The sequence below is a fragment of the Spinacia oleracea genome, chromosome 6, assembly GCF_020520425.1.
Source record: "Spinacia oleracea cultivar Varoflay chromosome 6, BTI_SOV_V1, whole genome shotgun sequence".
Classification (NCBI taxonomy): domain Eukaryota; kingdom Viridiplantae; phylum Streptophyta; class Magnoliopsida; order Caryophyllales; family Amaranthaceae; genus Spinacia; species Spinacia oleracea.
Window position 1 is genome coordinate 131,453,099 of NC_079492.1, and position 12,299 is coordinate 131,465,397.

The 12,299-nt window shown below is 36.3% G+C and overlaps 1 non-coding gene across 1 annotated transcript; it reads left to right on the top strand.

The window, feature by feature from the left end:
• The first annotated feature begins 9,636 nt into the window (after positions 1-9,636).
• TRNAV-UAC (transfer RNA valine (anticodon UAC)) lies at positions 9,637-9,709 on the top strand. Its single transcript has one exon. It is a non-coding gene; the product is annotated as a tRNA-Val (tRNA).
• The last annotated feature ends 2,590 nt before the right edge of the window (positions 9,710-12,299 follow it).

Here is a 12,299-nt window from a genome sequence, read left to right on the forward strand (position 1 = left end):
TACATGTACCAATGAAACGCCGACACGTAAGATTGCGACAACATTTTGTTGTCGCAACTTGCGACCTATATCATCGTCCTATTTTCTTATCATTTATTTTGACAAGGAACCACCTAAAAAATTCCAAGTGAAATAGAGTAACCGATTTGTAAAAACAAACCTCAAACACAAACCTCCATTTGTAACCTCACCCAACAATAGCAAGGTTTGTTAACAAACCTCAAAAAGATGAAACAAACCTCTCCACAAACCCCTTATGGCTAATGCCCGAAGAAGGAGAAATGGAGTCGAAAGATTGTTCTTCCCGACACTCCTTTGATCATCGATACACAAGTATATATTAATAATGTATAAACGTTTACATATTGAAACAACTTGAATAATTTTGAACAAAACAAAAAACTCTTGAATAATTTTGCAAAGGTAGTGGAAGTAATGAATGAATTGAGAGATCGGGGAAGAAAGATCGTTGAAGTAGTGAGAGCTAAAAGTCAATTTCTTGTGGTTATCGGAGTGTTCAGAATCATATACGATAATACGAACGAATGGGACATTGGTATATGCGTTGAGTTTTACAATAGGTACTTTGACGTGTGTTGGGTTTTACCGTCAAGGTTGATTTAAATGCGACTTTGACCATTCTCACAAATCACAATAACATACAGGATTTTTATTGGACGTCCTAATAAAAACGCTCGCGTATTTGTAGTAAAAGTATAGGTTTACCCTTTAAAAGAAAGTTACCCCTCCCCCTTCACCCTCCCCTTCCCTTTCATGTTTTCTTCGGCCAGCTTCAACCGGAAAACTGCCTCCACCTTCAACCGAAAAACTGCCTCCCTCACTTCACCCCTCCTCCTTCACCCCTCCCCTTCTCTTTCCTGTTTTCTACGGCAAGTTTCAACACAAAAGAAGAGGGGTGCCGCTGTCAATTTAAACACAAAAACTTCAGGCTCTCCACCTCCTCTCCTACCTAAGCCCGTCCACGAAGCCGCAACGTTGGGAGGAGTAGAATAGCAGACCGGTGGAGGAGGAGAATACGAGAGGCAACACGACGACGAGAAAAGTGGCACGGAAGCACGAGGAGGAGGAGCAGAGTGGTTAGGTACCGAAGATGCCGCCGAAGAGGTCAACCATGCCACCTCTGTCCATACCGGCCGCGCGGCAGGTAATAACCGAAGTTTATTTTTTCTATTTTTTTTTTGTTCGAGCGGGGGTGCCGCCCAGAGATGGAAGCCCCTGCCATGTCACGACCGCCTAGAAATGGCAGCTGCGAGCATGGTTCAGCCGCCGTTTCCGAGTGACAGTGACATGGTAGGGGCCGACATTTAAGGGCGACACCCCTGTTCTTTTTTTTAAAAAGTTCGTTTGATTTTTTATTTTTATTTTCCTTAACCGCTTAAACCTAAATTAAAAAAAAAGCTTATTTTGCATCCCCTAATTTAATTTGTAATATATGTAAATTTTTGAAACTGTTTATGAAAATGTTAAGTTTATTAAAAGTATTATTTATGAATTTTTTTGAAAAAGTTATGGAAATAAGTTTTTATTGGTTTTCTGATTTTTGTTATATTTTGTAAATTAAGAAAATTATTTTTCTGTTTTAATTAAATAATTGGAATTGTTTTGGTATAGATAATGCTTGAACAGAACACCATGTTGTCGTCTTGGACCCTCTAAACAATTTCTTTTATTTCCGTAACTTGGTTATTGATCGACACATACAATTTTCCAAAATACAGTAACCAACGACCCTTGCTAACTGCCAAGCCAACTCTTAACGACGGAGTGTTGACTCTCGACCCTACAAGTCATTATGTTGCAAAAGTGAAGGACCTCCTTCGTCCAAGCTAGAACAAATTTCTTCCTATGATGAGTAAGCCATGTTTTATGCACATAATTGGGGACGGCTGACCATCTTCCATAATGATCTTCCATGACTATACATGCACTTTCGTATTAATCCTCGGTCCTAGCCTCCATGATTCTTTTCCAAACTCCGTTCTTGAATGCAACACCGACATCCTTGTTCTTGTTGCACAAAAATGATACACATTCCTCCACGCCATTGTTGATATGCCAAGTACATAGCAAATGTCGATAATGTTGGAATACCTCGAAGACCGGTCTCATAAGACCACCCTCTTTATCCGTCAGCATAGCCGTGGGAATGGTGGCTTTCCCGAGGAGAAACTACAACTTTTGTAACACCCAACGATAGCTCGCTGCCGTGTCGTCTTTCATAAACGCGTAGGCGATCAGGAAATTCTGATTTGTCGGTGTCACACCAACAATCTCCAAGAAAGGAAACCCATAACTGCTTGTCTTGTAACTCGAATCCAAGCCAATTACAAGTGGATATGTGCGTAACATCTCCACCATTGCAGGGTGAGCTAAGAAGGCACAGGTAATGACTTTACTCAAACGATCTCCCAGCTATGTAGCCGTGCTCTCTCGCTAGATACAACATCTGTCAGCAACGTTTCTCCCTTCTGAACCTTCTCGTCTAATCTTATCTTTGAAGTTTTAAATGTGGCTCATGTTGGGATATTCATCTGGATACTTGTTTTTAATGGCCATCATAATGTGTTTTGGCTTAGCTTGTGCATCGTTCATTTCACGTATAACTTCCTTCGCACCTTGAGTAAGACCACTGACACCACGGTGACCCTCGAGGTACAAAATATGTGTGTGGTTATGTGTGCCACGATCATTAAACAACTCAATAACCCAATTATTTTATTCTATTTGTTGTTGTTCACACTTAATCATAAAACCGACAACCACATGCCTTACTCTTAATTTGTGTTGGACGTTTTGCGGTCTCTGGATCCCTAGAATTGTTTTCTCTCCTTCCACGGTCGCATTTCAAGTACCGGTACATTCGACCATCTTTTCGCGTCTTTTTGTATGAGCTGCCTATCAAGATGAATCCTAATTCGATAACAACTTGCCTTGCCCAATTCGCCGCGTTCTCAAAACCATTGAATATTTCATTTGTCACAAATTTATTGCTATAGTCAACACTGTCACCACCATAATCCAGAAGTGTGTGAGAGGGTCGGAAAAAGACAGGTTTAAAGCCTCTTTCGTTTTCTTCCCTTACGGATGTGTAGCAAGCAATATTGAGTAAAACGGTACTAACTGTGCGCATTAGCCTCTTTTTACTAGTCTAAGGAGTCTCCATTCAGTTTTCAACCAGAATGAGGAAAACTGACAAAACCAGGTTATTGTGATACGGAGTTAAAAGCTGAAATCCCAAGCTGACGTATTTGACCATAACGACCGTATGTTCCCTTGTGATCCCTAGTGTTGAGATCGCTCAACATACATCTAGCGAAGTAGATATTGAGGGTTCGGAGGATATTTACTAATACAGGGAGTGCCCAGCTTTAGCCCATGAAGCGGTCCTTACTCGTTCAATGTAATGATGATGGGACATGCGTTATACTACATTACTAATATGAATTGGTTTTAATGCATAGATAATTAACTAAACAGATGTCAAAAAGTATGATTTAGATTGATTTAAGGTACCTAACAAGATTCCGGATTTTCCAAAGAATATCTTTTTAGGCGTTATAAATAATCATATTAATGTTGACAAATTTATAATGGTGATAAAAGCAATAAAACATATTATGACATGTTACAATATAGTTTTGGCTATATTGCGGTTCTCAGAAAACTAACCACTTGTCTTTACTCGTTTTCCTTTTACGCAACGTACTGTCCTTGACTTAACTAGACTCTTGGGCATGATCCAGGCTTATACGGGCAGACTAAAAACACACCTTTTTTATCCCGGTTTTGTATTTTTACACTCGGTTTTACGGGACGGGGCCCGACATGTTCGGTTTTGTGGGTCGGTGCCCGATTTTGGATTGCTTAATGGCATTTCTGTAGGGGAATACAGTTAAATATAATAACATGTGAGGAAAAAATCCCCAAAGTCAGGAAACATGTATAAAGCACAGATTAAGCAAACTTACATTCGAAGCGTATTTTCCCTAGTAATCTGTTAACGAACACGAACTTAGAACTCCACTTGCCGTTCCTCTACTTGGTTCACTGACACGATCAGATCCGTCTTGATAACCGTAGCTTAGACAATCAATCAAGATTTTTTGCTTTTTGGGAAGAACAGTTTTCTCAGAAAGAGAAAACTGAAGAACGTAATTTCTGAATTAGGTTTAGGGTTTTGGAAAACTGTGTGTACTGAATTTTGTGGAAAAATACAATAGCCTAATTGTATTAAATGATGTTACCGGCCAAGACCAAGAGGCCTTGACCGGCCACACCAAACACACGGACACACCCACAACCCAACGCCCAGCCACGCTGCAGGCCGAAGCCCACAGCGCGCGCAGCCGAGCAGCTGGGCCATGGGCCTGCTCGCTCGTCGCTACTGTTGCGTGCTCGCGCCCACACGCGGGCTGGCTGCTAGCCTTTGCTCGCGAGCTTGCTGGCTCGTTGGGCCTTGCACGCTTGCGTGCTTGGCTCGACGGGCCGACAACTCTGATGCCCTTCGTATTCGCGACTAATACCTTCCGGATATTGTTTATCGTTTCGTATACGACGAATCACCGTCGTACGATACGATTTATTCGTTTTGCCCAGCTTACGAATATTCGCGATACGATATACGATTCCGATACTAGGTCGTATCGTATAATACGTTTTCCAAAACTAATTCCCGAAAAGCTATTAAATGATTTTCCTATTCATTTAATCCGGCGATCTGTTACCTGTAATTAGCGTGACCTTGTAGGTTCAGTCAAGAGTAAGTTGTGAGTTTAATATTCATTAGAACTCACTGATCGGAAGCATTGCTCCAGCTAGCTGTTCCGATCACTTGATCTCACTGAATTAATTGTTCACAATTAATCTGAACCTTGGTATTAGACTAAATGCACCTTGGGTGAAGGACATATTTCCTTCAATTACGTGTTGCAAACTACCATTTTTCATGTACTCAAATACAAGCAAATAAGAGTTTTGTCCAAGCACATGAGAAAAGGGAGGCATTAAATTGAGGTGTCAATTCTACCAACATGCAATTAGTTTTTCTGATTAGATTTGACGCATCTTGTTCACTGGAATATTGTGTCCTTTCGTGATCTCTATCTCTTTTATTGCAATCGTATTTACATTGCTGCCTGACAAATCTGTTTTGTATACTTTACCACATCCACCTCTTCCTATCAACGACAAGTTTGCCAAACTATCAATTTTCTCCCTAGACTCGGGGTGCGGCAGCCTAAGGAACAGGGCTTGAGAGGGGGACACCCTATCATTTAGAAAGCCTTTATATATTAAAAAAAAAACTACATATTAGATTTAAATATATGTGGTTGGATTGGTGTAGTTGGGTAGCATTTTGCGCATAAGAGATCTAACAACTTGTATTGAAGTAGAAGGTTCAAACATATATTATATTTTATACATATATTGCACATATATTATATATTGTATAGCTACATAAATTAACATATGTAACAGTATATTTCTAAAATTTGTAGATTCTGTACAACTCACAAGTTCTTTTCTCATTTCGACTAAGCTAAAATAAGGCATCATATATTCATATATCAATCTAAAAGAAATTTATGGATTAATTGATGTCAGTTGATCCCTATTATTTAAACATAACTCCGTCCCAACCTCAAAATATAAACTTTGTATTCGTTTGACAACAAAATATAGATCTAGCTTATATTATGCTTATAGTAATTTTTTGAGGAAAATTATTACTGTAATTTGGTTTTCAGCACACCTAATATAAAATATTGGATCCTCCGTTGAAATTATGATCAACTGTTTTTCTAGGATGATCTAAACTCGTGACTTTTTTGGAACCCCCCACTTCGTTCTCAAAAAATGCATCTAGAGGAAACTTTCCCATTACCAGAGAACCAAGAATCACGCTAAAGTTGTATACATTGAAGTGTAGGTTGAATTCTGAGAACTCTGGAACCATATACCCAATTGTTCCACATGCAATGATGTGTATTTGACATATGTGTATCGTCCCTTGGAACTTCTCTCGTAAGCCCAAAATCTGCAATCCGTGGCTCCATGTCATCATCAAGAAGAATGTTGTCATGCTTGAGATCCTTGTGATAGATTCGGAGGTTTATGCTCATATGGAGATATTCAAGTCCAGAAGCCACTCCGAGGGCCATTGTATATCTAGAAAGTCAATCGAACGCTATGTTTCCTTTGAAATTATACCATTACGTGTTGCAAACTACCATTTTTCATGTACTCAAATACAAGCAAATAAGATTTTTGTCCATGCACATGAGAAAAGAGAGGCATTAAATTGAGGTACCAATTCTGCCAACATGCAATTAGTTTTTCTGATTAGATTTGACGCATCTTGTTCACCGGAATATTGTCTCCTTCAGTGATCTCTATCTCTTTTATTGCAATCGTATTTACATTGTTGCCTGACAACTCTGTTTTGTATACTTTACCACATCCACCTCTTCCTATCAACGACAAGTATTCTAAACTACTTCCTCTGTTCTTATTTACATGACACAATAGGGTTTTAGCCACTATTCACACAAACACCTTTGACTTCCTTTTATGGTTTATACATAAGAAAAAATATAGTCGTGTGGAGTCTTATTAGATTCGTATCAGTAAATATTATTTAAATATCAACTTTTTATAATTTTTTCCGATACACAATTAGAGATATTAATGTTTGAAATCGTGCTTTGGAAAACGTGCCTAAATAATTGTGTCATTTAAAAAAGAACTTCCTATCATTTAAAAAAGAACGGAGGAAGTATCAATTTTCTCCCTAAACTCGGGGTGCAGGGCTAGAGAGGGGGCCAAAAATAATAGTGTCCAGTAGTAAGTACTACTCCCTCCGTTTCTTTTTGTTGTATCCGTTTCCATTTTAAGCGTTTCATATTGTTGTATCCATTTAGAATCTATTTTATTTTTGGACATACATTTTATCCTAAAATAACCTTACATTTCTATCTAATTACCAAAATACCTAAAGATTCTTCCCATATTCCCACATAATTTTCCTCACCCATAATATTTAATTCTTTTCCCTTCCCCATATACCCACTCTCTCACCTCCTTTATCACCCATCATTATCACTCCTCTCTCTTACCTTATTTTTTTTATTATTTTCCCACTCCTTTATTTATTATAATCTCTTACACCCAATCATTACACTTATACCCATACAAACCAATATTCCAATTTTCTTAAAAACCACACCAGATTCCAAATGGATACATCAAAAGGAAATAGAAGGAGTAATAAAAAAGCATGAAATATAACATATCTATACTTATATTATGGGCCCTCACATACTAATTTTCCTAGGGGACCATAAAATGTCCAGACTGGTACTGAAAATGCGAGGTCCTCTGCTTTCCTAATGAGCGTACTGAAGATAGTTATTCCAGCAGTTTTCCACGCTTTTCGTACACCATGTAACATACCCTATCGGGTCAAATACATTTTCACAAATGTCAAAAAAAGCGTCACGCATATAGACGTTACAAGTAGCTACGAAATATGAGTATATGGGGTTCACAAATGTCAGAAGTACTTTTCAAATTGAAGTGTTTGGCCAAATTTCTGCTTTTGGGAATAGAAAATCTTTCAAGAGTTTCAAGAAAATCTTTCAAGGGAGTCTCTTAGATGAATCTTAAGGAGAGAGAAAAATATATGAGCTAGCTCTTAGGTGTGTAATGGGAGTCTCTTATTTGGAGATTGTAAGAGAAATTTCTGAAATAAGAACTAGTGCCACATCATTGTTTTTGTATAAAGATAAAATAAAAAAAGAGGGAAAGAGAGTATAAGAGCTAGTGTTAAGAGTTGATCCATTTCTATAATTTTTGGGAGGGGTTCTTATTTGGAGTTGAAGCTTATTTGGACATAGAAGAGAGACTAAGAGTCATCAGAATAAGATTCTCCCCTTATTGATGATCTAAGAGCAACAATAGTGGGAGACTCTTAGGTGTCTCTTAAGGAGAGAGAAAAATTAAGAGCTAGCTCTTATGTAAGAAATGGGAGACTCTTAATTAGAGTATGTAAGAGAAAATTTTGAAATAAGAGCTAGCGCCGACAAATAAGAGTTAGTGCCATGTCAACATTTTTCATTTGAAAATAAAATAAAATATGAGGGTAAGAGAGAAAATAAGAGTTAATGGTAAGAGTTAGTGCATTTTCACAATTTTTTGGATGGACTCTTATTTGGAGTTAAAGCTTATGTGGACATATGAGAGAGAGTCTCCTCTTATTGATGCTCTAAATGGTTGGGTAGATTGAGAGTTGCTACACAAAGAATTAGTACTCTCACTGTCCCTTAATACTCGACTCGGTTTGACTTTTTGCACTATTTACATAATTCGCTTTGACCCTATTTTATTTCTAGTATATGAAAATAAATGTTAGTATATATATAATATATAGTTGGCTTCATCTTAATATATATTTTCAAAATATTAATATTTTTATAAGTTTTTATAATATGTAGTTAAAGAAATTGGTGGTCAATGTTGTACACTGGCAAGCGTGTCCGACCAAAACAGGTCGAGTATTAAGGGACAGAGGGAGTAATATAAATGGTCTTGTGCGTAAAAAGTGTACAATAAATTTATTTGTACATCATAACAACTTTTATCTAATTCTTTTTTGTAACTTTACCTAGTTTTTTTGTAATTCTTAATATGTCTTGTTTTTTTAGGAAGGTCGAGAAGGCCGTTAATTCTCATTCATTGAAATGTCAGAAGCTAAAAGAGGAGTAATACAAGCAGGATAGCTATCTTCCCCAACTTGCCTACCTAATTTCCACAGCATACAATGAGCTAGCTCATGAGCCACTTTGTTCCTACTCCTACTAACAAAATTCCAAGAAACTACATTTGACATATTGTACTAACATGAAAAACTCTTAATATGTTTTGATTAACTTATTATTAAAAAAAAAAAAATTAAAGGGATTAACTGATTCATTTTATATATTATTACTGATTTTGAAAAAAAAAAATATTAAAATGAAATTTTTTTATCTCTATAAAATAGATAATTTTTACATGTACAAGGCTAACTTTAAGTATTTTGAGTTAACAAAAATAAAATATATATATTTTTTTTATATAAAAGCATGTACTCCGTAAATTACAAATTTATAAAGTTCTATTTGTAATAGAAATGTATCTTATCTTTACATTTTATAGCATGTTTATGGAGTATTGTCCTAAGATTTTCTTTACATACCACATCATGATTCCACTAAAATTTAATTTGAATTCTTGTTAAGATTTTTTCGGACTCACCAAATTTAGCTCGTCAACCTTAAACACATTAAAGACTTTTTAATTTAATTTTTATCCATATAATTTTAAGTTGAGACTTGATTTTTCAAGATTCAATTTAAAACTTTATCAAAACTCACTTAATTCAATGTTAATTGCTTATCGGACCTTATTACTAGGTGAATGACATGCTATATTAGCAAAACTATACTGCGTGTTTTAAATTTGGGGCTAACCATGCTTGAGTAACAACGCAGTCTGTTTTTGCAGGGCAACTTCATCACAAAAAGGTAAGCTTGTATCTCTTGGCGTATACTTAAACGTAGATTTTCTAACAAAGAAGTTGCTGTGGTGTAGTGGTTATCACGTCTGTCTTACACACAGAAGGTCCCCAGTTCGAGCCTGGGCAGCAACATTTTAGGATTTTGTATTCCAGATTTCCATAACAACATGTGATGGCTTGTGATAGTTTTGTTCTTCTTTTCTTTCCAAAATATAAATCAAAGTGTTTATAAATTATCATAAACCATCATAAATTAAATTGTTTTTAAAGAAATTTTTATGATAACTACAAATATGTCATTTGTAATTACACAAATTGTTCGAGCCTGGGCAGCAACATTTTAGGATTTTGTTTTCCAGATAAAGTTTTTCCATAAAATCATGTGATGGCTTGATAGTTTTGTTCTTCTTTTCTTTCCAAAATATAAATCAAAGTGTTTATAAATTATCATAAACCACCGTAAATTAAATTGTTTTTAAAGAATTTTTTATGATAACTAGAAATATGTCATTTGTAATTACACAATGAAGAAATGAAGTTTTTAACGAAATACTTTTGTTTGTATTAAAAGAAAGATGATTAAGTTATATAGTACATGATTAGGGGGCGTTTGGTTCGAACGGGGTAAAGAAAATGGAATCAATAAAGGGGGAAAGCGGAAAAGGAAAGAAAAACTCTGATTTGGTAGGTTGTTTGGGTGAAATTTCTATTTCCTCTCCTTCTCCCTCCTCCCGCCGTCGTCGTTCCTCTCTTTCTCTCTCCTCCCCTTTGGTTTTGATGATGGTTGATGGTGGTCAAGCATGATTTTGGTTATTGTTTGTTGGTGGTAGTTGTTGATGAGGTTATTGTTTGTTGCGACCACCGCGACATTAAGGCTAATTTCGGTTATTGTTTGCTGGTGGTAGTTGTTGATGAGGTTATTGTTTGTTGCGACCACCGCGACATTAAGGCTGAAATGGGTGGTTGCGGATGGTGGTGGTTGAGATGGCGGCAGTTGTGGTGTTGGAGTTGGGTGGTATAAGTTGGTCAATGTTGGTCAAGGAAGATGAGTTGAAAAGGAGTTTGGGGGTAAGATTGATACCCTGGGGCCTGGGGGCGGGGGGGAAATCATGGTAGAGGAAATAAAAGGAGTAAAGAAAATGATTAAAATAGACAGACAAACAACAACAAAAGGAGTGAGAGGTGTTGATTCCTTTCCCTTTCCTGAAGACCCCCCACCAAACGCCCCTTTAGGTGAGTTTCGCATGAATTGGACTATTAAGACGATTTTTGATAGGGGAGAATTTGAAGTGGTGCACAATGTATAAGTGGCATGAGTACAAAGTATGTTTCTCCTTATTGTACTCCCCCCATCAGTTTTGAATTGCCTGTCTTTTATGTCATTTTGGGAATTGAAATGTACCTCTTAGGATGCCTCATACATCTTTTTGTATGTTCACCATTTACTCTCTCTATATTTCTCTCTCCATGTGCCCAAGTTTCCCAACCCATAAAATATTTATCATTTTTGCTATCAGTTTTAAGTAAAAGTTAGGTTGATCATACACAAATGACAAATCTATGTTGTCTTTCTGAATTAACAAATGAAACTCTATTCTAGTCAATACTCCCTTCGTATTTATTTAAGAGATACACTTGGTCATGCACGGGTATTAAGAAAAAGAATTAAATGAAATAAAGTAATAAAACAAGTGGGGTTGAGTTGATATTTTAATAAGTAAAACAAGCGGGGACCATGTCATTTTAGGGGGTGAGAGGTGGGGGTGGGGTGTAGAAAGATTATTTAATTAGATGGTGGAGTTGATAAGTTACTAAAAATGGCAAGTGTATCTCTTAAATAAATACGGCCGGAAAAAGCAAGTGTATCCCTTAAATAAATACAGATGGAGTATATTTGTTTGTCACCTAGAGTTTTGATGTTCTAGATAAACTAAATTTATTAGAAATAAGATAAACTGAAAAAAGCCTCAATCCAACCCAATTCAATTACTCATCAATAGTTCAATACATAATTACCCGACCAATAGAAACCTAAATTCAACTAAACCTTACATTTTTTTAATTTTAAAGTCAACTGAACCTTACATGAGCAATGAGGAGGTAGTCCAAATACATGCCAGGCATGTATTTGTAAAAACATGCCAACCCCAAATAAAAAGGTAAATATAAATGGTAAATATATTTGGGGGGAAATGTAAAACGGTATTGTACACTTATAAAACGGGGTGCTGACTTGGCAAATCATTTAACCCCTTGTAAAATGGTATCGGTAATACAAAAATGGTACTAAACTTTTTCTAAATGAAATTCATTTTCCTTAAATGGTACTTGTTTTGTACTAAATTTTATAAAGTGGTGTTAATATCACAAAAATGGTGCTAAATATTTTAAAATGGTATTCATATTACAAAATTGGTACTCAATTTTTCTATATGGTATTCATTTTAATGATTATTGATGGCACGTTGGCAAACACACCTCAGTAACGGGATCCAAATTGGCAAACGGGGTTGACTATTCAACAATTTCAAAATGGCTGAGAAATTACAAACAAGTCAATGACATGTATTTCATAATACATGCCTGGCTGCGATTTTGACGCCCTCGAACAATGAGGTTTTGAGGTGTTTGATATCAGAAAATTTGCTTACTTTTTTTTACGCATCTTTTAAAATTTGATATTTTCAAAGTTACTCCAATATACTGTGAGTTATCATACATA